This window comes from Phascolarctos cinereus, unplaced genomic scaffold (genome assembly GCF_003287225.1).
Source record: "Phascolarctos cinereus isolate Bilbo 61053 unplaced genomic scaffold, phaCin_HiC Scaffold_4;HRSCAF=312, whole genome shotgun sequence".
Taxonomy (NCBI): Eukaryota; Metazoa; Chordata; class Mammalia; order Diprotodontia; family Phascolarctidae; genus Phascolarctos; species Phascolarctos cinereus.
Genome location: NW_027555847.1, coordinates 324,350,188 through 324,377,588, shown reverse-complemented (window position 1 = coordinate 324,377,588; position 27,401 = coordinate 324,350,188). Strand labels below are relative to the sequence as shown.

General features: G+C 38.9%; 1 pseudogene; it reads right to left on the bottom strand.

The window, feature by feature from the left end:
• Positions 1-198: 198 nt before the first annotated feature.
• On the bottom strand, positions 199-25,484 carry LOC110216560 (serine/threonine-protein kinase Sgk2 pseudogene; annotated as a pseudogene).
• Positions 25,485-27,401: the final 1,917 nt, after the last annotated feature.

The following is a 27,401-nucleotide window of genomic DNA, read 5'->3' as shown; positions in this document are numbered from 1 at the left end:
TCTTTTCTTTCTTCCTCTCTTTCTTTCTCTGTTCTCTTCTTCCTTCAAGTTTTATCCCATTAAATGAATACCATTCTGATGCAGCACCTGAGCGCTATGTAGTCATCATGAGAAAATTGAGACATGTACAGTTATACTTATCACATCTTCCACTTTAGGATAGTACAACTTGTCTCAAAAGACAACATAAGCACCTCTTCAGAGCTGATGCGTGGGCTTATTAATAGTCCTAAAAAATTCTCTTTCCCAGGTACCAAACAAAAAGCTAAAAATGCACTTTGAAGCACCAGAGCTGCTAGCTGTTAAATTTGGTGCATATCCAACAGAACTGGAAATTGCTTCCTTAGTGAACTCTGGATCAGTGTCTTAAGTCAGTAGGCTTCACCACATGTGGGCCAAAAGGAGGAGTGAGTCACTTGTAGTATAAATCATCCCAGTTTATTGGGCTGAAGAAAACATGATTCTTTATCTCAAGCAAGTCTGCTTTGGCACCTGGGGAGAATGCCATGCAAGAGGTCCCAGGCTGCCACTGTCTTGCTCCCCTGGATCTGGAGAGTCTTCTGAAGGATGTTCTCATACATTTCAGAAACATCCCAGCTATTGAAAGGTGGCAAGTCACAGAGCATCTCATAAAGATCAGCCCCCAAACACCACCAGTTTATTGTTCAGTCATGAGGAGGTGTTCTCAGTACTTCAGGAGCCAAGTACTCCAAGGTGACACAGAAAGTGGATGTGGTTTCTTCTGGTTCCAACACGACATGGCCCTGGCAATCCAAGAGAATATTTTCTGGTTTCAAGTCCCTGTAAATGAGAGAATGCAGGTAGCTGATGGCATTGGCCACCTCAGGAGCATGGAACCAAGCTCAAGGTTCTAGGAAACAGTACTCCTGTTGCAAGTGGAAGAAAAATTCTCCTCTACTGATTTCAAAGTTTTCAAATGGCCTTTCTCACAACAACACTCTGAGTTATGGAACAGATTTATTATTTTCATTTCCATTTTATACATTAGGGTTTTTGTTGTTGTTGTTCACTTGTTTCAGTTGTATCCAACTCTTTCTGACTACTTTTGGGATTTTCTTGGCTAAGATACTTAAGTGGTTTGCCATTTCCTTCTCCAGTTCATTTTACAGATGAGGAAACTGAAGCTAATAGGGTTAAGTGACTTGCCCAGGGTCACACAGCTAGTAAATGTCTGAAGCCAGGTTTGAACTCAGGAAGATGAATCTTTCTGACTCCAGGCCCAGCATTCTATCTACTGTGCCACCTAGCTGCCTGTATGTGAAGCTACTCAGGCTCAAAGAGGCAGCTGTGTGATCTCCTCATGCTCACATAGCCACTAAGTGTCAAAGGTGAGATTTGAATCCAGGCCTTCTGGTTCTAAGTCTAGGGTCTAAAGTCAGGAAATCTACAGGAGATGACAGGACAGGAAGCAGGCAGAGAGAAGGTAAAGCTCTAGGCGCCTGCTCCAAGGGCCCCTTAATAACCTAGGCAACCATCTGCCTCAACCAAAGTGACTTTTTTCTCATAGGGTAGGAGTTTCTGGGCATGACTAGACCAAGACCTTCTGGTCAAAGCAGGTACATACTTGAACCCTTGGCTGGAGTTGACATAGGGAGGAAGTCAGATACTGTCATCTCAGAAAACCCTACCTGAAAAAAAATTTTTTTGATCTACACTTGTGATTTTATTCATATAAAGAATTCCCCATGAGGGAAGAACTTCTACCAGTATAGATTAGCAACTATTCTACAACCTAGTCTGAAGAAACAGCTTGGCACGATGCACAGAGCTTTGGCCTTCTATACAGGAAAACCTACATTTAAATTCTGCCATATGCTTTCCAGTGGGGTGCTTCTGAGCAAGTTACTTAGCCTTTCGTCTATAAAATGGGCATAATAATAGCTCTTATCTCAGAGTGTTGTTGTGATGATCAAATGAGATGATATATTGAAAGGACTGTCTAAACATTAGCTACCATTATTAACAACTTGCCAAGGGACCCTTAGAGGTTATCAGTCAACCAGCATTAATGTAGCATTTACTGTGTGCAAGCACTGGGCTAAACACTGAGGATATAAAGAAAGGCTAACAAACAAGCAACAATAGCAAACCAACAATAACCAAACCAAACCAAAAACAACCACAAAAATAACAACAAGCCAGTCCCTGTGCTCTGTCCAGGGCCTTACAGCCAGAACTCAGACTTGAACCAAAGCCTTCTGGATATCAAAGCCACCTTGGTACCCCCAACATCATAATGCCTCTTTGAAAAAAAAATTCTCCAATTACAGGCTAAAACGCTTCTTAAATATTTGGGTTTTTTTAAGTTTTGAATTCCAAATTCTATCCCTTCCCCCTCCCTGAGACAGTAAGTAATCAGATATAGGTTATACATGTGCAATCATGTAAAACATTTCTATATTAGTAATTTTGTACAAGAAGGCTTGAATAAAAGAAAAAGAATGAAAGAAAGCGAAAAATAGCACACTACAGTCTGTGTTCAGACAACATCAGTTCTTTCTCTGGAGGGGGATAGTATGCTTCATCATTAGTCCTTTGGGATTGTCTTGGATCATTGTATTGTTGAGAATAGCTAAGCCATTCACAATTCTTCATAGTACGGTATTGCTGTTACTGTGTACAGTTTTCTCCTGGTTCCATTCATTGAACTTTGCATCAGTTCATGCACGTTTTACGGGTTTTTCTGAAATCATCCTGCTTGTCATTTCTTAAAGCACAATAATATTCCATCACAATCATATACTACAGCTTGTTTAGCCATTCCCCAATTAATGAGCATCCCTTTGATTTCCAATTCTTGGCCACCAGAAAAAGAGCTGCAATAAATATTTTGGTACAAATAGGTCCCTTTTCCTTTAAAAAAAATGTCTTTGGGATACAGGCCTAGCAGTGATATTGCTAGATCAAAGGATATGCACAGTTTTATAGCCCTTTGAACATAATTCCAAATTGCTCTCCAGAATGGTTGAATCAGTCATGATGCCTCTTCTAATAAAAGATGATATGTACTAGATTACACTCAATTATTCTGTTATCAAGCTTCCCTAGCTACATGTTGTTGTTTGTTCTTCATTTTTGAAGAGGACCAATGACATCATGGGATGACATCTTGACTTGTATGTGAATTGGATTTAAGTGAGGCAGGATTGCACAAGTCATCAGCTTTCCTCTCTCTTCTAGGGTCATCAAAGTCCAGTGGCAAGACAACAGTCAAGGCAAAATATTTTCAATGTCTGACCAATCTCTAAGCACTCCATAGCTCCTGCTTCAGTTGCCTTAGTGGCCACTGGAACAAATTGTTTTCATCTGCCTAAAGGAAGTCTTCACATGCTTGGAGTAGACACTCCCCCCTCCACCTGGTTTAGCCCTTCTGCCAAGACAGTTTTACTGAGGTGTGGCTGCTGTGCATGCTACAGCTTCTTGGAGCTACAGATGAGAATTGAGTACCAGATAGACACCAAAAGTGGAAAAGGGCTCAGTAAGCCTTCACATGAGAGATGCTAGCCCTTCCTGAACACCCCATACACTCCTAGCCTCTTAAGTTAATGATGGTGAGGAGACCAAGCATTAAAAAAACTTAGCTCACAGTCTAATACAAAAAAGAGTAAGGTTTTAACAAAATTTGAATTTATTCCTCAGCCAAGAGTTCTACCCTAGAGGGGCCTAAAATGGTGAGAACAAGTCAGGCCCTCTTAGGGGAAAATGCCTGTTTACAGCCACATTCTATGAGCAAATTCAGAATTCATCTGAAGAGAAGAGGTCCAAGTCCTGCATGGACTCCATGGGGAAGGTTGTCTCAAACTGAGACTAATCCCTTTTTCCTTGGGATCTTCATTCTTAGTGGAGTCCTCACCTACCATGTTTGGGCTCTTGTCATCAGTGACCTAGAAAATTATTTGAAGACAGTTAAAGCAGGAAGCAGACCTTGAGGGCATCTCAGTGTTGGAAGAAAAATTTTGCCTCAGTCTTTTTTTTTTTATAATTAGACTGCTTTCTTCATTGATTTTCTCAGAGAAGTCTTCTATTCATAGTTTCCTGCTTGAAGCCTCTCCATGCTAGCATTCAATTTAATTAAGATTCCTGTTAGGATTAGTGCACCACCATACCAGGTTTTGAGGAGACAAAAAAACTATTCCTTGCCCTCAAGAAGCTTACATTCTGCTGAAAGAATAGGGGGATACATCATATAAATAATCATAAGAGACACAATATTTTGAGGAGGGAGAAAAATAGAGACAGAGAGTAGAGGTAGAGAGGAGATGGAAATGGAAAGAAAGAGGAGAGACAGAGAGAGGGAGAGAGGAGAGGGAGAGACACAGAGAAAGAGACAGAGGAGGAGGAGGAGAAGAAGGAGAAGGAGAAGAAGAAGAAGAAGAAGAAGAAGAAGAAGAAGAAGAAGAAGAAGAGAAGAAGAAGAGAAGAAGAAGAAGAAGAAGAAGAAGAAGGAAGAGGAGGAGGAGAGGTCAGAAAAGGAGAAAGGAGGACAGGAGAGGGGAGGAGACTAAAAACTGGGGTAGGAGTATCAGAAAGGGTTTCTCATAGGAGATGACACCTGACCTGAGCTATGAAAGAGAGTAAGGATTCTAAAGGATGGAGGTGAGGCAAGTGTGCATTCCAAGAGTAAGGAACAGGGTGTTCAAAGGTTCAAAGACAAAAGATGGAATGTTGATTTTAGGGGATAGCTAACAGACAAATTTGGCTGAGACACAGGGTGTGTGAATGTTAGGTACAAGCTCACTATGAGTCAACAGTGTGATGTGGCAGGCAAAAAAAAATTAATAGTAATATAAACTTAGCTGTATTGAGAGAGGCAGAGTGTCCAGGACTCACAGGTAATAGTATCATTTTACTCTTCCCTGGTCAAACCACATCTAAAGTATTTTGTTTGGTCCTGTATGTCACATTTTGGAAAACACATGGGAAAAGATGGAGAATATTTCATAGGAAGGCAACCACACTGATGAAAAAACATAAATTAATACCATATGAGGTTGGCTGAAGGCATTTGGAATGTTTAGCTTGGAGAATGGGAGACTTAGGAGCAGGAAGTTGGCATGATGGCTGTCTCTAAGCATTTGAAAGACTAAAACATGGAAGAGGGATTAGACTTGCCCTGCTTGGCTCCAGAAAGCAGGACTAGGAGCAAAGGAAGAAGTGACAAAGAGGAAAATTTACCCTTAATCTAAGGAAAACTTTCCTACCAATTAGAACTACCCCAAAATGTATTGGCCAGCCTCTAGAGGCAATGGGTTTCCTTTCACTGGATACCTTCAAGAGAAGATTAGAAAACCTTTTGTTGGCTACCTTGTAGAAGGAATTCTTGTTCACATATGGGTAGGACTGGATGCCTTCTGAGATTTTTTGCAAATTAGAAATTTGGTAATTTTGTGGTTTTGAGTGACAGGGCATAAATCTAGGAAGGGAAGACTTTATTGTGAAGGACTTTAAATGACAGTTTTATCTGTTGTCTTTCCATGTTAGAATGTAAGATCCTTGAGGGCAGGGACTGTCTTTCTTTTCCTTGCATTTGTATAGCCAGCACTTAGCACAGTGACTGACTTGCAGTAAATATTTAATAAATGCTTATTTCCTTGCCTTGCCTCCACGAGTACAGCTCACAATCCATCCTCTGTATCCTATGTAATTCTTTTCCATGCTTTTCTAAGAATTTTATGAACAGGATCTAACCAACTTGCTAGATGTCCTCCTGTGACTATATCTTGACAGAATAAAAGGCACATGAATAATTAAAACCTAAGATCACTAAAAGGGCATATCGAAGGAGCCATCAGCAAAGGCATCACAGAAGAAGTAGCAGCTAAGCTCTTAACTACTGATGGACTTTGAAAGATATAGTAGGGAGACACAAAATATTTTAGGCAGAGGAAATGGAATGTCTACAAAACTAGGGGGGAAAAAAGTCCACTATTTGTTTGGAGAATGTTAAGGAGTCTAGATCATAGGTTTTGAAGTTGTCCAGGCCACAACTAGCCCACTAAACTCCTTAGGGCTACCTGAACCAGATTAATATGTAACTGGGAAGTATTTAATAAAATTTAAAAATACAGTAGAATGTAGATAATGTTAATTTGTGGTTTTCTAAGACAACATGCAGTCTACAGTAATCCATTTTTATTTGTGTTTGACACTACTGGATTGGCTGTGGGATAATGTTGACTTGGCCATAAAATTAGAGAAGTAGGTTGAGGACAGATGATAGAGGGCCCTAAATATTGGGCAAAATAATTGTGCCTTTTTTTCTGTAGGCATTGGGGTACTAATGGAAATTTTTGAAGAGAGGAGAGATATAGTCATAGAGATGCTTTGAAGGTCAGTAGGGGAAAATGAAATGAACTGGAAGTCAGGAGGCCTGGAATTCAGGCTCTGGTTTGCCACTGACCGATGACCTTTTCCCACATGTTTCAACTCTGTGGGCCTCAGTTTCCTCATCTATAGTATAAAAGAATTGAATCTGATGTTGTCTTAGGTCCCTTCCAACTCTACAAATTCTGGGATTCCAAGAGTAATCTGGTAGCACAGTGCAGGAGGAATTGGAGGGGAGAGAATTGGAGGGACTTCCTTTAGGAGGCCTGAGGAAGGTTAGTGGCTGAAGGATGAAAGTTAATCCATGAATAACAACTTACACTGCGCTATCAGTACTTTTTAAAATAGATTTAGAGCTGGAAGGACCTTTAAAAGATAATCTAGTTCAACTCCCTAATTTTACTAATGTGAAAATGGAAGTTAAGGGACTTGTCCAAGGTCACACAGATATCCTGCAGGGTAGGATTCAAACTCAGGGCCTCAATCCAAATCTAGTGCTTTTTCTACTGTATTGTGCTGCCTAAAGGGCTTTTTGGCTTTTTGACTTTTTGTAGGTGCTTATCACAAATACAGACAAATTCACATTTACATATTAATAGTTCATTTTCAAAGTGTATTGGAATTTTAATTACTTTATTTTTTTTTCCTTCTTTGAGCTAAGTCAAGCAGTCCTATTTTGTATGGTAAAATAGTTGTTACTAGATCAAACTAGAACCAGAACCAAAAAAAAAACCCCAAAACCAAAAATTTAGGCACCAACAAGGGTTTACTGAGCTCACCAGCAAAAGAGCCCCAACTGCACAGGGCAGAGATTCCCTGAAGGAGCAAACAGACAAAGATTATATAGGTTTCAAGTTAAGTAGGAGGTGAATGAAGTATGGGGTAGCTCAGGATTGGACAGGGCTGTTGCTGGAGGATTATAGGGTAAGAACAGGTGGTGTGTTATTTTTGGATTGGACAGGACTTTTGCTGGCTTAGTAACAGGAAAGGCTCTTATTCAGGTTAGCTATCTCTTGTAACCCTGCCATAGTAGATAGGACTGTCCTGGCTACTTCAGCAGTAGGGAAGGTCATAGACAGGCTATAGGCTGCAATACAAATAGGGTCAGGAGCAACATAGAGGAATTATAGACAAAATGGAGTTGATTTAGATTTCTCTACTACCTACAACTCCCTCCTTTAAAACTAGAAATGCCTTCACAGGTTTTTGGTTTGCTTTTTTTTTTTTTTTAACAATTCCCAAATAAGCTTCAGCCCAGGCAGATATCATAAGCTGCTTTTGGAATGGGTAACAGGTCCACAACAAAACAACAATAAGGTGAATAATGAAATCCAATATAGCGATAGCTTAAGGAGTGTCATGTCCTTTGGCAGTGCTCATGATCTTCAGGAGATGTCCATGGATGTATCAGGGCACGTTTGTAGATGTATTTCTTTGACCATCTCTGGGTTCCAGGTCACTTGTGGAGATTCTCTAAATAATGCTGCTAAAATCTGCTAGTGATAAGACTTAGGATAATTTGGTAAAACTCAACAAAATCTAATCAGATTAGCCTTCCAGTAATTAGTTTATGTGAGAAGAACCACTTCAGACCTTATGTAGCTAACCTTATAAACAATAGTAGTATAGGGAAGAAGGCCAAAATAGGCTACACAGTCAGGTACCTTACACTTGCATCCTTTTATAGAAGTTCAAAAGTGCTGGAGTATTACAATAATATTCATTCTATTTTTAAAAATTACAGTTTTACCTGCCATGGTTGGAGAGATTTGATATGAAAAGGAGGGACATGGCTATAACAGCATCAAGACTGGTCCTTCATACCTAAGTCTAAGTCTAAAATGATTTAACATAGGTATAACAGAATAAGGCATCCTTAGTTGTATTTTATTTCAGTTAGGAGTAGTAGTTAAACTTTTTGGAAAAGCCAATCATACAGCTTCCATGTTATTTTCCACATTAATTTCCACATTTTTCACAGGGTATCATAACCAGGTTTAGGATTAACCAGGTAGAAAACATTCCTGTTCAAAACAGAAATAACATGGGGCAGCTAGGTGGTGCAGTGGATAGAGCACTGGCCCTGAAGTCAGGAGGACCTGAGTTCAAATCTGGCCTCAGACCAAACACTTGACACTTACTAGCTGTGTGACCCTGGGCAAGTCACTTAACCCCAATTGCCTTAAAAAATTTTTTTTTAAAAACCAGAAATAACACAATGAAAAAACTGAGTCAGGAGGCTCCTGCCTTCAACTCCACAAGGTCATCCACTCAACTTTTCAACACACAGACATCCACCTGTAGTAGTACTCAGATCATATTCCCTTTGAGCAGCTTGTAGCATTTCCTTCAAATGATGGATTACTGACTTAATGATAAGATATTATACTTGAATTCAAAACTCAGAACAATATAAAATCATAATCCCAAGATTTTACCTCAAATAGTTGTTTTACTAATCATAGCTTAGGGCTAGATACAGTTATTATTACTCTCATGTTGTTACAATAACAGTTAACAATAAAATGTTTACCAGTGCGTTAAAAAAAAAGACATTCAACATCCTTTTCTTCTTTTTTATTCTCAAGTTTAAACTCATCCTGGTATAAAAGTCAATCATTAGAAATTAAGAAAATAATCACAGTCTTGAACTCCATATAGAGAATGAATATATGATAATTCACTCAAAAACCAGAAAAACACTGGAAACTTACTTTAAGTCTCCAAACTAACAGATATCAACCTCTTAAGATATAGTGTATTCATCCCTAAGGCAAAAATAAATGACTGGAGTCTGTTGAAACTAAATTGCTCAAGATGTTACTTTAAGATATGCTATTTCAGGTATAATTACATAATTTTCATAATCACAAATCATAAAATTGCTTCTTTACCATAAGTAAACTTATAAATCCTCTTTCAACCCCCCCCTTTTTTTTAGCAAGAAGTGTTTGTGATGGAAGAAGGTATCCCAGTTTCTCAGTAAACCAACTCATTATTTTATAATTTTATAACATTTTGCAAGATCTTTCATAGGGTTGATAAGATTTTATGATCTTGCCCAAGCAGATGGTCCCAAGGAACCTGGCAAGTTTACAAATAAGTAGATTTTACAAGGTCATCTTTTTTTTCTCTTTTCCCATACATTAAGTAGTTATTATTCTTCCCTTCAAAAAATATATATCCAATTACATACTTCTTAGGTTTTAATATTATGACAACAGCCTCTAATAACAATTAATAATTTCACAATATCCAAATCAAAAGGAGATAGATTTTCCACTGATACAATTGCATCACACTCTTAATAGCATTTCTTACATAATGGTTTCACAAAATTCACAAACCAAGAAAATTTAGAAACACAATAATAACATACATAATGTCATGCATTTAAAACATGAAACAAAACTTATTGCCAAATGACATCAATTCAGTTGAATGTATTTCCAAATTATCTTACACAGAAAATCACTTTGTTCATTTTATCACTTTTGGCATTCTGTTCAAGTATGTATTCAAGACCAATATAGAGTAATTTTTATCCAATTACACTTTTAACAAAATTTATTTTTGCAGTTTCTAAACATATTGACCAAATTGCAAATATTGTGTGCTTTCCATTAAGGTCTGATTTACTTATAGAGGGTCAATCATCACAATTATCCTAAGAACACATCTCACTTAAGATGAGACTAGAATAAATTCAACCGTATCTACATCTTCTTTTTTACCAATGATGTGATCCAGAATCTCAATTTTCCCAAGGGCTATTTACTGCTACCTCTTCAAATTATAGGCTCTGTTACTTTCAATTAGTCTACTGCCAAAGATTTCTAGTGACAGTGTTGTTTTCTCCACTCCCTTTTTTAGGGTCCATAAGAATTTCGTATTCCTCATATGAAGACCAAAACATACCCTCCTAATGGTCTTTCAGTAATAGAATTTTAGTATATCATCCTCAATTCCATGCTGCAAATGTATTGCTATAGCTTCCATATCATAAAGAATAACCAAATGAAGTTTCTCATATTCTTCTTATCTCAACGAAATCAAAAAACCTCCCTCAAACTTCTCTTTCTTCCAACTCCAAACCCTTTGCTTTCAAATCTACCATTCACCTTCAGTGCAAATAGACTCCAATTTTCTTTAACTTTCTACCTATTCTCCTCTCATCCAAACTTGCTTAAATTTTTTCTCTTCCTTCCTTTTTATATCCTTCCTATGAACTTTGATTAAATACCTTCAAAACTGAACCTTTCTTTTTCTCTTTTCATATTCCAGTTCAATACTTCTCTTACTTTCTTCTACTTGCTTAATTCCTCTAGTCTTTATTTCCCAGTCATATCCCAGACTATCTATAGAAATTATCTTCACTCTGCTGAACTTTTCTTTTACATTTTAGCGCAAGTTTTTAATACACAATACCAATTAATTGCAATGATCTTACCTTTTTGGGTTTTTAAAAGCTTACAAATGTATAGTTTGTTCCAATTTCTTCTAGGTGACTTTGCATCTAGTTTACCTAAACAATTACATTCTGTTATGTCATTTACAGAAGAAAATACAGTGTTAATAAAAAAAAATTTTCCCAAATTAAATTTTACTTAATTTTCAAGTCATTCACTGATTTAAACAGGTTTCTCTCTTTTCATGGTCAAGAGATGAGTTGATAACAGACAGTTCTTAAGTACCAGATAAATTCAAACTGCAAAGTACAAACACATTTTTTTCCTTCACTTTGAAACTTCACTGATACTACTTTCAAACTAATTTCAGTTCCTCTTATTTTTTAGTCAGCGAAATGACTTTCCCCCTCTGCACTAAAACAATAAAAATGCTCTAAATTACTATCAATTAGAGAAATGCAAATCAAAACAACTCTGAGGTACCACATCACACCTATCAGATTGGCCAACATGACAAAACAGGAAAATGATAAATGTTGAAAATGTGGGAAAATTGGAACACTAATGCATTGTTGATGGAGTTATGAAATGATCCAACCATTCTGGAGAGCAATTTGAAACTATGCCCAAAGGGCTATAAAAATGTGACCCAGCAATACCACTTCTAGGGCTGTATCCCAAAGAGATCATACAAATGGGAAAAGGACCCACATGTACAAAAATATTTATAGCTGCTCTTTTCGTGGTGGCAAAGAATTTAAAATTGAGGGGATGCCTATCAATTGGGGAATGGCTGAAGAAGTTATGATATATGAGTGTGATGGAATACTTTGTGCTATAAGAAATAATGAACAAGCACACTTCAGAAAATCCTGGAAAGACTTGTATGGACTGATACTGAGTGAAGTGAGCAGAACCAGGAAAACGCTGTACACTGTACCAGCCACGTTGTGCAATGACTAATTCTGATAGACTTAGCTTTCTCAACAATGCAAGGATCTCCAAAAATCTCATGATGGAAAATGCTATCCACAAAGAAGAAAGAACTATGGAGTTTGAATACATATTGAAGCATACTATTTGCTCTTTTTTTTTCCTTCTGTTTTGTTTTGTTTTCTCTTTCTTGTGTTTCTTCCTATTGGATCTAATTCTTTTTTACAACATGACTAATGTGAAAATATGTTCAATAGGAATGTATATGTATAGCCTATATCAGATTGCGTGCCATTTTAGGAAGGGAGGTGAGGAGGGAGGGGGAAGAAAAATTTTAAACTCAAAAGCTTATGAAACTGATTGTTGATAACTCAAAATAAATTAATTAAAAATTTCAAAACTTTAAAAAATTTAAAAATTAAAAAAAACAAATTCGTCACCAGGGAAAGAATGATGCAAAGGTCTAAGTATTATTTCCATGTGACATTAACAAAATTTTATTCTTATTTTTACTTAAAATCTACAGAGTGGTACCTCAAAACTTACTAAGATATTTCAGCATTTATATTAATTTTCAAACCACAATTTGGCAATTCACAGTAGAGAAATTACATTAAAGTTACAAATTTAGTCTCTCATTCATAATTCCATAAATTTATGCAGAGTGAGAAAAAGATTCTCTTCCCTCTTATCTGCATCTCTTCTGCCTCCCCAACTTGATCAGAGTTAGAAAGGCAGAGAGATAAAGACTGTCTTTTTTGAAGGCTTTGAAAGCTCCACAGAAGTTTTCATTCTTTGTAACCTTTTTCCTTGGCTAATCAGACAACAGGGAAAAGTTAGTTGGATTTATCAAGATACAAAACACAGACAATGCTAATAATCTAATGGACTTTACATATATAAACTGAAACAAAGACAAGACAGGCATGCAGGTGAAATCTTTCTAATTTATCCAGAGAAACTGGTTTCTAACCCAGAATCAAACCAAATCAAGCCAGACCAAACCAAACCACCCAAATAATAAAATTAGGGGGATTGTCATCTGGGGATCAGGGTAGCATGACCAGTCTTCAGCCACCCAGGTACAAATACTCACAGGATTCTCAGCACTGACACTTAAGAACTGTCCTGAGTAGAGGAGCCCATGCCATTCCCAGGTCATGATCCCTGGAATTCCACAAGTTAGTTCATCTGGGAGTCCCACCACTACCACCATTTACTATGGATAAAATTGTTGGTGCTGGAACAAACCAGAACCAGAACCCCAAACCAAAAATTTTGGAATGAGTGAGGATTTATTGAATTTGCCAGCAAGGAAGCCCCTCCACAAAGGAACAAAAGAACAAAGCTTATGTAATTTTTTTTTTAATTTAGGCAGGATGTGAATTAATGTGTCCTCTTGATTGGACAGGGTTGTTGCTGGAGGCTTGTAGGGTGGGAATAATGATGTGGTGCCCTATGACTGGATAGGGTTGGTTGTTGGGGCTAGTAACAAGAAAGGCTCTTCCTTAGATTAGCTATCTCTTGTAACCCTGCCCTCGTAGATAGGACTGTCCTTGCTGCTTCAGCAGAAAGGAAGGTTGCAGATAGGGGTATGGGGTTGGGGGAGGCTGCAATTCAAACAGGGTCAGGGGCTAAGACAGAGTTGCTGCAGACAAAATGGAGTTGCTTTAGCTTTTGCTACTACCCGCAGTAGACCAGAATAGCTGTAAGGTCATTCCTGCTAGGTATATGTAGCACAAATGGACTTTGGATTCATTTTATCAATCCCTCACTTTCACAGAGAGAGGCTACTCCTCCGTCTCCTCTCATGGTTCTAGGGGTACCTCTGAAGGTCAGTAAGATTCTTCTAATGGTATCATTCTTGAGTCTCCACCATTGTATTCCTCCCAATAACCATCAAGCAGTTGTGTCTTCAAAAATTGTAACCAGTAAATAGTAAACGCCCTAATATCATTTTGAACAGTTGATATCTCCTTGAGAGCAACAAGAACTTGTGATCATCAAAGGGCTGTTTCAAAGAGATATTTACTGAGAAGATATAGTAAGAATTAGGTGATGAAAATAGCTTCCCCACCTCCCCACAGAATTGAGAGTACACTCTCCCCTCTATACCTCTATTCCTGGAAAGAGTGGGTCCTAGCTTAAAGTGATTCTTTGAAATATTCCTTCTACCAACTTCACTATGGGGCAAGGGAGGCATAACCAGTGGATAAGTTACACCCTTGGTTTTAGAATATAGTGTCTCATCTGCAGGGTCAATTCACTGCAAGGCTAGGTCAAGCAGGTCACGTTTCAGAACTACGCTTTTTCACTGGCTTAGCTACTATGGTTACAGAAGAGTCTGCTCCACACCACCATCTCTGGACCTGTGGTAGCTCTTCTACCTTTCAAAACTGACAAGGTCATTCTACGTTGATCACTCAGTCACCTAGGACCAGGAAAGAATAAATATATCAGAGACAGATGAAACCAATCGCCATGTGTTAGAGCCATGAGGCATTCCCTGGGGCAAGAATACAAGGGACTCAAAGTGGCTGCCTCTCCTGACCCAAGGACTTTCAATAGTTTATCCTCACTTTAATGCCCTATGTATCTTGCTATTTTATACAAAAGCCATAAGGAGTGACTGGACATAACATTAGTTTAATGTCTTTGAAAGACTGAATGGTTCAATAAAGATGTTCTCTCCTGATAAAATAGCAGTGTTATTCTGTTCGTTACTTTAAGTGGGATAGGGTGATTAATTGAATCAATTGGACATTTCTCAACCTCACAATATGCCCAATGTATATAGAATATATTAAAGAAGTAATATATTATAATAATTATATTATAATAACTTACTACATTATAATAATATATGTTGTATAATAACATTATTGTATTAATCATTATAATATAATATAATCATTATAACATTATTATTATAATTCATAAATGTTTGAGTATTTTTTTCCACTTACTTGACCCTTATTTGTCAGTGCTATGCTTTCCTGGGCAGGTTAGGTTAACAATTAATTGAATGTAACATTATTGGGCATGTATAATATCGATATACCATATGTACAGTCAGTCAGTGCATCAACAAGCATTTATTAAGAGCTTAATATGTGCCCAGGCACTGTGCTAAGCCCTCTGGATACAAAGAAAGGGGAAAAAATTGTCTTTGTCCTGAAGTCACTCACATCCTAATGGATAAGACAACGTGCAACTATCTATTTATATACAAGCTATATATATATATATATGTAGATATAGATATGTGTGTGTGTATATGTGTGTATATATATATATATATACATACACACACATATATATAGTATAAATGGAAGATAATTTCCAAAGGTCAGCACTAGAGGAGAGGAGAACACTGGGAAATGTTTCCTAAAGAAGGTGGGATTTCCACTATTGTTTGAAAGAAACCAAGAGATGGAGATGTGTAAGGAAGACATTTCAGACTTGCAAAACAACCCTTGAAAAGATATAGAGTCAAGAGATAGTGTCCAGTAAGAGGAATAGCAAGTGGGCCAGTGAAGCTGGAACCTAGAGTACGTGGGAGGTAGTAAAATGTAAGAAGGATGCAAGAAAGGGCCAGGTCATAAAGACTTTTAAATAAAAGAAGACTTTATATTTAATCCTAGAGGTAAAAGATAACTACTATTGTTTATTGAATGGTGTGTGTGTGTAGGGGGGTAAAATATGGTCAGTCCTGTGTCTTAGGAACATAACTTTATCCACTATGTGGAGAATGTATTGGAATGAAGAAAAACCTGACAAAGGGAGGCTGATCAGAAATTTAATGCAATACTCCAAGAGTGAGATGATGAGAAGCCACCAGTGGTAGCTGCGTGAAAGAATATAAATAAGAGAATTGAAGGTAGAAATGACAAGATTCAAAACAGATTGGTTACATGGGGAAAAAGAAGAGCTGATTATGACACTGAGGTTGCAAGTTGGGTGACTGGGAGAATGGTGATGATCTCAGAAGTAATAGCAAAGTTGAAAAGAGGAGTTCTGAGGAAAAGATAATGAATTTTAATTGAATTTGAGCCATCTATGGACATCCAGTTCAAGCTGTCTAAAAGGTAGTTGATGATGCAGAACTAGAGCTCAGGAGAGAGGTTAGGGCTAGATTTATAGACCAGAGAATCATCTGCTTAGAGATGACAATTGAACCCTTGGGAGCTTGAGATCACTAAGTGAGATAACATAAAGGGCAAAGTAAAGAAGATCCAGGACAGAGCCTTGGAGCATATCCACATATCCATGTGAATAGATGGAGGTGCAGCAAAGGAAACTGAGAAAAAGTGGCCAGAGTATAGCAGGAAAACCAAGAGAAACCAGCACATATCTGTGACTCTCTATCTATCTATCTATCTATCTATCTATCTATCTATCTATCTGTCTGTCTGTCTGTCTGTCTGTCTGTCTATCTATCTATCTATCTATCCATCTATCTATTTCCATCTATCTATCTTACAGACAGGCTTTTGTTTTGAAAAATGGTCTAACCATTTTTAACCTAGCAGAAAATAATAATCAGAATTCAAAATCACCTATTTATTTGTGTTTATTTTTAGAAACAGAAATTTTCTTTTAATGAAATGCCTGAAACATCAGCCTTTGACTGATGTAGTTCTAATAGGTTAGAAGACAGTAAACATAGTGTTCCTAGCTCAAGCAGTTGTTACCACAGCAGATCAGAAGGCTTCTTTGGTCCACAGTGACTCAATTTAGCTTTTTCAGAGGTAGTCTTTTATTACAGATTGAGCTGCTGTTATGGTCACCTTTAATACTGGAAGAATAATTTACCGTAAATCCATGGAAGAAAGTTTTTGTTATTCTTAAGAAATGGTCTGTAGGGATTGAAGTAGGCTATGACTATGATCCCAGGGGCCATGAGAATGGGCAACTCCATTGGCCAACAACCACTTATTAAGAACTTACTATGTGCTAGACACTATGCTAAGAGCTAGGGATACAAAGAAAGGCAAAAGTAGACCCTGCTCTCAAGGAGCTTAGATTCTGATGGAGGAGCCTACATTTTAACTCACACTGTCTTTGGAAAAGTTTGGGTCCTTGGGTGATGCCCACAACTTATTAAAGACTCTGTGTGAAGGGTGTATTGTTGTAACCTGTCAATAAGTTTTTGTCACTGTTCAGCTGTGACTCCCTGAAGAATTACTCTTAAAGGTTCATGCTCGGAGATTTGTAAAAGAAAAAGAAGGTGATTGTTGACACTAGAGAAGAAAGTACTATTTCTCAACTCAAAATACCTTTACCATGATTGATTCTTCAAAAATGAAGCATTATTATACTAAATATTACCCCAATGTCTTCTCCCAAATGGGAGAAGTAACTGGGGAGAATGACTTAAGGAGTAGCCTTATAAATAAGGAATGATTGCTGTACCATAGGAAACCATAACGAGGGGAAATACAGAGAAGCATGGAAAGACTCCCACAAACTGATGCAGAGGGATGTGAACAAAGGCAAGATATCTGCAATGACTGCAATGTAAATGGAAAAAGCAACCAGAAAACAATTTTTTTAAATGAATGTTGCGCAAAAAACAAGCACAGCCCCAAAGAAGAGATATGAGAAGACACCTCCCCAACTCCTTCACAGAAGTAGCGTTGGAGGAGGAAGAGTCTATGAATATGGAATATTACATAAATTGTCAGGTTAGTTTCCATTTATTTATCAGTTTTGCTGTTTTTTTTCTTCTCTTCCTCTTTTTCTTTTCTTAAAAACATCTGGAAGGGGAAAAAGGAGGATACAGGGGAAATCTAGGTGCTATATACTAAAATATATTAATTTAAATCTTTTTTTAATAAGAGGCAAGAAGAAACCCACTGATGGACTTTCAATAACACTTGCCTTAGTGGGATGTGTTCCTGAGGGATTTTAGCTTATTTGCCAAAAGTGTGAGTGCATACTTCATGTAATTCTTGGGAAACAAGACAAGGTAGGTGACATTGTAGCTTTTTTAGCCAGATGCAAAATGAACTTGATTCTTAACCCCTGCTTTTAGGAGGGTAACAGTCATGTAGACTTCGATATCCAAGTTGTTGGCTTACTCCATAGTATACTTTGCCAATGGCCCTCCTCATCCACTCAGGGGAAGGAAGCAGCATTGTAGTAGCACTATAGGGTGAATACCTTTGGCACATCCTCCACCTAAATCTGTGGTGGGGAGTATATCTTTCCATTCATGGACCCATGAGTGTATCTATCTATCTGTCTATCTGCATATACATATATGTATATATGTGTGTGTATCCACTCCATAGATACATTTGGCAAACTCTCTTGGGAATCCACACATTTGCACCTCGCCCTCTTTCCTCCACGTCTGAAATGCTCTCCCTCCTCCTCTTGCTTCCCTGGCTTCTTTTAAGACTCCATTCACATCCCATCTTCTGCAGGAGGTCTTTCCCATTCCTCCCACTGGTAGTATTTTCCACCTGGATTTACCCTGTATATATCTTGTTCATATGTAGTTGTTTGCCAGTTTATCTCCCTCTTAAAAAATGTGAGCTTCTCGAAAGAAGAGACCATGTTTTTGCTCTTTTTTTTTGTATCCCCAGGGCTTAACACCACACGTAGTAAGTACTTAATGACATCTGTAAAATTCCTGACTTTCCCATTGCAGGGTCATTGGTAAACTGGTCAACCCCAAGCAATCCTGAAGTTGAGGTTTGACTACCTAGTGCAGAGTATAGCCTCTCTAAGAGATATTCTATAAGAAGACCCAAAAGTCTACCCTGAAGCCACATGGTGAATCCTGCCTGTGAAAGAGAATAGAATAAATATTTATTAAGGGCCTACTATATGCCAGGCACCATGCAAAGTGTTTTACACATATTACTCATTTGATCTTCACAATAACCCTGTGAAGAGGGTGCTATTATTATCATCTCCATTTGAAGATGAGGAAATAGAGGCATAGAGAGGTTATGTGACCTACCCAGGGCTGCATAGCTAGTAAGTGTCTGAGGCTGTATTCAAATTCAGGACTCTGATTCCATACCCAGTGCTCTATCCACTGAACCACTTCTAAGTATTGGTTAGTGAGTGGGGAGATAGCTTTGCTAGGCAAGATAACACTTTTTCCAAGGAGCCAAGAATGAACTGGAATAAGGCATAAAGGTTGTTCCTTTGTTCTCTGACACATTCCTGTGCTAGGAAAGTTGGTGCCAAGTTTTCTCTCTCAGAAGGCATTTTGGAATCATTGAAGGGCTTCCTTTACTTGATTATTTAGTTTCTTTAAGAATGCTTTGGATAATTTTTCTTGGACTTAGTAGGTGCTTAATAAATGTTTGTTGAGTAGATGAATGAATGAATGAATGAATGAATGAATGAATGAATGAATGGCTCTTCTATTCCACCACCTCCCTTCCTGAAGGCTTAACTTAAATTATATGCTTTTGTTTCCTCTTGTCCTAAAAGACAAAAGAAGCAATTTTTCAAATGGCCAAGATAAGCTTCTACTATCAGGTCTGTCAGCATAAATTAAAGACTTTTTAAAAAGAAACAAATGCTTGTCCTTTTGTTTATTGCTACACAAAAGGGGCATGTCTATGTGCATCAGCTATGGAGCTCTGGTTCCCAATCTTTTGTAGACAAAAGACTAGGTACCATTTTGGATGAGGAGAAAGGACACCAAACAAAGTATTCTGCAAACATTCAGCCGATGAAGAGATACCAAACCCTTTTTCTTTTATGCTATGTGTGTGTGTATGGGGCAGCTAGGTGGCACAGTGGATACTAGGCCTGGAGTCAGGAAGACCAGAGTTCAAATTCAGCCTCAGGTACTTACTAGCTGTATGACCCTGGGCAAGGTGCTTAATCCTATTTGCCTCAGTTTCCTTATCTGTAAAATGAGCTGGAGAAGGAAATGGTAAACCACTGCAGTATCTTTGTCAAGAAAACCCTAAAAGAGATCATGAAGAGTTATATATGACTGAAAAATGACTGAACAACAAATGTGTAGCTGTTCACCTTGTCAGTGGAAATAAATCTTGAGTCTATTGTCTGTTTTTCCCCAGGCCCCAATAACCTCCTGACTTTGATACAGCCAGTGGTAGCATTAAAACATCACCACTGGCAGCATCAGCGATGGATTCAGGCATCCAGGTAGCACACTACTCCACCCGAAGTGACTGAGACCTGAATTCAAATCCACCTTTAGACATTAGCTGAGGGATCCTGTACAAGTCATTTAACTTCACCTTGCCTCTGTTTCCACTTCCTTCCCAGAGTTTCTGGGAGGATCAAATGATATGGTATTTGTAAAGCACTTTGTAAATCTTAAAAGTATGATATAAGTGCTAGCTATTATTAAATATTTAATTCTGTAGTACCATATATACAGTGAGAAGTCATGTGGTATAGTAGATACAGAGCAGGTCCAAGTTCAAGTCCTGCCCCTGATTAGGGTTAGGGTGACCCTGGGCAAGTCACTTAAACTCCACAGTGTTTTAGGCACCTCTTTATATATGTTTCAGAGAAGCTAACTAACTATGAGAAAAGGAGTTTCCTCATCTTTTAAGTGTTTTGCCCAGCATGGTTCACTTTTATTGGTCCCGTATACCAATAAAATTGCAAGTCCACTCCCTATCCCTTTTATATAGGCTGTAACACTGCATCATGCAAAAACAGCTTCTTTGAGCTGCCTCTAAGAGCCCTAACATGGATGTATATTCACATGAAAACCTCCAACTGAAATTTAGCATTTCCTTTCATTATGAACTTTAAAGAAAGTACTTCTCTGAGAAGGGCTTCACAGGCTTCCACAGACCAGCAAAGGGGTCCATGGCACACAAAGTTAAGAATCCCTGAAATAGATGGTCTCTAAATTCCTGTCCAGTTCTACCATTCTATGAGTATATGAATGACTCAGTTTTAGGATCTCAGGTTCATTTTTGCGTCTAGGTCATTCCTATAGCAATGGCCAAGTGCCTGTATCTAAAGGACATGTATCTTTTGGTCTTTCAAGCATCTTCCCAAGATAAGGCTTGCCAGAAGTGATATAACAATGCTTTGGGAATGCATTCTAAGTCTATGGTTACCAAACCTAGCCAATATCACTTGTTATGACTCAGCACTGGTGTCAAGAGAATTTGAATTGGCTACAAAACCCTCAGCAACTAATATATGGATTAAAGAATGAAGATCAAGTTCTCATATCAGATTTACTGGGAACTCATTGCATAACCATAAGTTAGTTCTCTCTTTGTCTCCCTGTCTCTCTGTCTCTGTCTCTCTCACTCTCTGTCTTTCTCTCTCTGCTTCTGTCTGTGTCTCTATCTCTGTTTCTCTGTCTCTGTCTTTCTCTCTCGTCTCTTTAAAATGTAAAAGGAAAGGATTAAGCGGGGGGAGGGGGGAATGATAGCAGTCCACTTCACTGTGAGGTTGTAAAAAAATAACTAAGAAAGGCAATTGTCCAGCACATGGAGATAATATACAAAGATGCTGTTGAAATACTTAATAGCAGTGATCATTATCACACTATTACATAAGAGACAGTTAGGGTCAGATTTTTTAAAATGAGAGACGAAGCAGTGGGAGGAAGAAGGGAAATATCCTAGATCTGCAGTTTCTTTGTTTGGAAGAAAACATTCCTCATGCCATTATATTTATCTCATTGTGGGGAGGCCCTTACACATATTTGCAGTGGAATTCCATGTCCAGATAAGTAGCTTAACGTGATGCACGCCCAGGCCAGGTGGACATAGCAATTCTAGGTGCCGGGCTGGCCATCAAAAGCCAGATGTTCTGTATTTTAGAGCTGCCTCACAAATTAGACAAGTTTTATTGCTAGAAATGAAGTTTGGAAAGTGACTAAGGAACCTGTCAGTCAATAATCACAAGACTTTCCTGCTGGTTCTGTGGTTCCCCAGAGCCCAGTGGGAGCTGTCTTTTTATTTCTTTGTACACGAAATTCCTTTCTCCGGTGCCATATCCTTGGCTAAATGCCCCTACCTCAAATCACTCTAGGTGTATGATGATTTAGATTCAAAATTTCCCCTTCCCTGCCTCTATTTCATTGTCCATCTCCTCCTGCTCTTAACCCATCTTCAATCATCTACCCTCAAAAGAAATGAAGCAGAAGAAAAAATAGATAATTTTTCCTCTTTCATATTTGTTCGCCTTCTATATGTGTATTCATCCATATTTTGTCTTTTTAGGCTCTTTTCTAACAAAAGCCCTTTTTGGAAGGGGTTAGTGTCACTCTTAGAAGGACCCCATCCAGTTGATGAATGGGACCAAGTGACACATTTATATATGGAAGTGCTGAGTCAAGAAGAAAAGAAAAATGAGTCCAGTGGAAATGTGTTCTCGGATGAATAGTCAGGCATGTCTCAATAGATAGCGAAAAAAAAAAAAGAATCAGTGAGGTCAAGAAGGTCTTAAAACTGGAAAAATAATGAGGCTAATGTGCTACCCTATCAACAGTGCTCTGCTGGTCCAGACTGTTTCAGTTCAGGACTCTGCTCTAATAAGCCATCCCAAGATCACCGAGAGAGTTACCTGCCTGCTCCAGGTCCTAACCTGTCTATCTTGGAACTGAGAAAGAAAAATGTCCATGATCCTGTTGTCTCCTTCTTCCCCACTGTCATAGAAGGTACTCATCAGGAGAGAATTTTTCTTGATAATTGGGGATTGAGCTCAGGTGTGATGGATTCAACACATAACTCTTCAGCCAAATCTGCAGATCATCTTGTTGTTCCTTCTTTGATGGAGGTAATGTCCTGGTTCCAGGGCTGGACAGGCTCATGGGACAGAATACAGGCTCACTATATGGACTACTAAATGCATTTCCCAGAGTTTTAGTAGCAAGGACCACACACGGTAATACAGAAGTTAACAGAAATGGAGCCCCACACTACTAGGGATGAACTGCAAACTCCCTGAAGCCTTACCAGACCTTTCACTATCACACCATTTTGAAGACTGCACAGAAAACAGACTAGCTTAGCAATGCACACCAACCTTGCCTGCGTCATGAGCCTAATTTAAATGCCTCCTCTTTTTCGAGCCAAGTAAGTGTGATTTTCTTAAGTCCAGGAACCTTTTTTTTAAGATTTTCACAAACATATTTTGTTGTTTTTTTTACATGAACTACATTTCCCCCTGTATTCCTCTCCCTCCCTAGTCCCAGAGAGCCATCCCTTATAATAAATAATGTTTTTTTTAAGAAGAAGAGAAAAAAAATCCATCAAAAAATCAACACATCAAAAAACACCAAGGTAAAAAATGATCCCCTATGATTTCCTTGATATAAGAAACTCCCTTATGAGGTTAAATGATTTGCTCAGCATCACGTAGCCAGGATGTATCCGAGTTGAGTATTTAAACTTAGGTCTTCCTGGGTGATGCTCTTGAACCATTATGCCACACTGCCTGAGTTTATTTAGACCATATCCAAGAATCAGAGTAAAAATTGGGATATGGGGGATAGTGAAGGAAGAGGGATTTAAGGGGGCTGAGGCAAGGTTATGATTTTTCAGGCTCCAGATCATATACACAATCAGACTTAAGGAAAGCCTGTGAAGTATCTGGAATATGCACCCCCTTCCCCCAAAAAGAAGAAAAGGGGGAAAAAATCATTTAGTGATTGGGGTTTGAAACAAAACAAATTTGCATTAAGGGCTCATGAAGAAAGTTCCTTCAATATTCGAATCACCTGAGTGCACACTAAATCAAAGGAGTTCTTGTTTTCTTGGGCCTACGGATGCAAAGTGACCAGTAGCAGGGTCCCTCAGGGTGCCGTGCCCTCTGCCTTTTGGAAGAGGGAACCCAAACCCTATTGATTGCCTTCACTGGGAATGCACTACCTTTTCAAAATCAATTTGTTTACTCCTGGGCAGAGTCTACCAAGATTCTGCTTCTTGCTGGTTTAGAAGCTCCCACTGCTTAATGTCTTCTCAGTCAGGATTAATAGAGGCCACATTCCTTGCTCCTCTCAGGAATGAAGTGGTCATTATGGAAATAGAACAGATGTGGTCAAAGACAGCAGTGGGCAGCAGCAGCAGCACACAATACCACAGGCTCCCAAAATAAACTCCCTTACATAATATGTGAAACCTCCCAATCTCTCCCTTAGGTTCTTTGGGCAGAACAGCTCATTTTCACTAAGAGGAAACATTCTGTTAGTTGAGATAAGGTGCCCCATTCACTCACATTTTTCTCACTTTTCTGGTGGCCATGTCTTTTTAAACACCCATCAGAACAGAGCCCACAACAAGGGAGGTAGCTGCCGAATGCAAACTTCCTGAGGGCATAAACTGTTCTATTTTGGTCTCTACATGTAACTAGAGCCTAGCATAGTGTCAGTGGGACTATAGGGGGAGTGGGTATAGGAAGCGCTTCAACAATGCTTCCTCAATTGAATTGTGTAGCAGTAAGGTAGCAGTGAGGGCTTTTATTTTACCTGTGATCCCCATGGCAACAGTGAATGTGACCTCCCATTGAATCTATCTGGTAGGATATCAAGGACATTGGGATCTGGAGCCATCATTGGGTTCTAGCACTTACTACCTGTGTGACTATGGGCAAAACACTGAGTTTTTCTTGGCTTCAGCTGTCTTCTCTCTAAAATGAAGAAATTACGTGAGATAATCTTGCAGCTGTCTTCCAGTGTTATGACTTAGGTAACATGCATCATGGGGCAGCTGGTGGTATAGTAAAGAGTACTGGGTCTGGAGCCAGGAGGACCTGAGTTCAAATCCAGTCTCAGACACTCACTAGCTGTGTGACCCTGGGCAAGTTGCTTAACTCAATTTGTCTCAGTTCCCTCATCTGTAAAACAAGCGGGAGAAGGAAACGGCAGTATCCTTGCCAAGAAAATCCCAAATGGGATCACAGAGTCAGAAGTGACTGAAAAACAACTGAATAACAACAACAAACATTGATCGTTGAATTGCATGCATGTCCTGTATTTATCTGATATTCCAGATAATGTCAGAATTGGAAGGGACTTTAGAGATCAACTGAGATGATGATGGTGATGATTAAGAGCTCATCTTTATAATGCAGAGTTTTTCATTCACTCCTTAATTCTTTGCAATCTGGCTTTGGCCCTTTTCCCCCAACTGAAACTGTTCTCTCCAAAGTGACTAATGATCTCTTAATTACAAAATCTACTGGTCTTTTTTTTTTTTTGTCTTAGACCTTTTTTTTTCTTTTTTGGTGAGGCAATTGGGGTTAAGTGACTTGCCTAGGGTCACAACAGCTAGTAAGCATCATGTGTCTGAGGCTAGATTTGAACTCAGGTCTTCCTGATTCCAGGGCCAGTGTTCTATCTACTGCGCCATCTAGCTGCCCTCTAGTCTTAATCCTTTTTAATCTATCTGTTATATTTGACACTGCTGGCCATCCTCTTCCTCTAGATATTCTTTCCTTTCTCAGTCTTCTTGACAATCTACTGTCCTAGTTCATGGGACTATTCCTCACTTGTCCCCTTTGCTAGCTTATCATGTCCCTAATTATTTGTGTTCCCTAAAGTTCTGGCCCTTCTTATTTTTTCCTTCTCTAACCTCTCTTGGTAATCTCATCAGCTCCCATGGATTTCACAATCATTTCAATGCAGATGACCCTAGGCCTCTATATGTAGTCCTAGTCTCTCCCCCAAGCTTCAGTCCCTCATCACCAATCACTCAGGAGAGCGGGTAAACGAGAATGCCTGATTCCAATGGCCACGAAGGTGGCTAAAGCAGGCATTGCGGAGCACTTGGAGCTTGGTCTGACGTGAAACATGCCAAGGTCATCTGCTGCATCCCGGGCCATTGTCAGTCATCCTGACTGGTCTTGGCACTGGACTTCAGTGACTCTGAGAGTGAGGCTGATGACTTTGTGCAATTCCGCCTCACTTCAGCCCAAGTCACAACCAAGTGAAGATATCACCCTGTGACGTCATTGATCCCCTTTGGAAGCTAAGCACCAACAGCAACAACCCCCCTGCCTATTGGATATTTCAAACTGAACGTCCCATAGATATCTAAGACTCAACTTCTTGTCTTCCCCCAACCCGCCCCTCTTCCAAACTTCCCTATTTCTCTCAAAGGCACCACCATTTTGTCTCCCGTATCATCTCAGTAGCATCCCAGGTTGCTCATCTTCCCTGACCCCACACATCCAAGAATTCCAAATCTTACCTTTTTTACCTTTTTGTGTCTCTTAATCCCTGCTTCTCACTTTGATTCAGGATGTGCTAAGCCTCCCAATGGGTCCCCTTGCCTCATGTTTTTCACCACTCCACTCCATCATACATACTGCTAACAAAGTTTCCTTAAGTACAGATCTTACCAGTGATTCGTCAACCAATTCCTGTGAATTATTATGCCTCTGGAATAAATATAAGCCGTTCAGTTTCTGTACAACCTGACCTCAACCTACCTTTCCAGACTCCCTGAGCATTATTCTCCTTCTTACACTCCGTAATTTAGCCACACTGTCCTTTTCTTTCTTCCTTACTCATGATAATCTATTTCCCATTTCCATGTCTTTGCATCATCAGCCGTCTTTTCTCTCTGTGATGCACTTACTCCTTATCTCTGCCTCAACTGGGAGGCACAGTGGATATAGTGCTGGACTTGGAGTCAGGATCTTGGAGTCAAATCTGACCGCAGATACATAATAGCTGTGTGACCTGGGCAAGTCACTTAACTTCTGTGGAAATAATAATAGCACCTATATCTAGGAGTTGTTGTGAGGATCAAATGAGATAATATTTATAGAGTATTCAGCGGGCTGCCTGGCACGTAGTGGGCACTTAATAAATTCTTCTTGCCTCCTCACTTCACAGAATCTCTATCTTTGACTATTTTCTTCATTGTCTGTCCTGATTCCCCCCACATGCTAGTGCTCTCCCTTCCAAATTAGTTGTGTATATTACTTTGGGTATATTTGTTAACTTTATATTTGTCCCATAGACAATTTTTCTTGTACTTACTGTATCCCTCATTAGAATGTAAGCTCAGTCAAAGCAGGGATTGTTTTACTCTTTGTACTGGTATACAAATTGCCTACCACAGCCCCTCATAAGTAGTAGATGATTGGTAATTGGGTAATTGATAATTGACATTACCCTTGTGTGTCCTAAACAGCTCTATAGTTAGTCAATCAATCCACAAGTGTGTATTAAATGCTTACTGTATACCAGGCACTGTATTTCATCCTAAAGATATATTACAAGTGGAAAAAGAAAAATGGCTCCTGCCCTCAGGAGGCTTACATTCTAATTGGAGAAGACAACACATGAAAGGGAGCTGAAAAAGGTTGATTTGGGGGGGAGGATATCTACACAGGGGCCATGGTGGGCAAAGTCTAGAGATCAGAAACAGAGTCAGGAAAGGAATGAAAGATGGATGGCATGGGGCTTTTATTCAAAATGGGGGTTCCAGGCAAAACTCACCAATGGGAAAAGTGAATAGAAGGATGTTTAAAGTGAGAAGAAAGCTGCGTTATGGTGGTAAAGTCTGGAGAATTAGAAATAGAACGAGGAGAGTACTGGAATTTATCTCTTATGCGGAAGGAAGCAGTTCCTATACTGAGAGTTTCCCATGCTGGGAAATCACAGCTCCTTCATGCACTCATGTTATTTAAAAGAAATAATGTAAAAAAATCAATTCTATTCAACAAATAATTATTGAATGCCTGTTAATGTGTCAGGACCTGTGCTAGATGCTAAGATATAAAGATAAA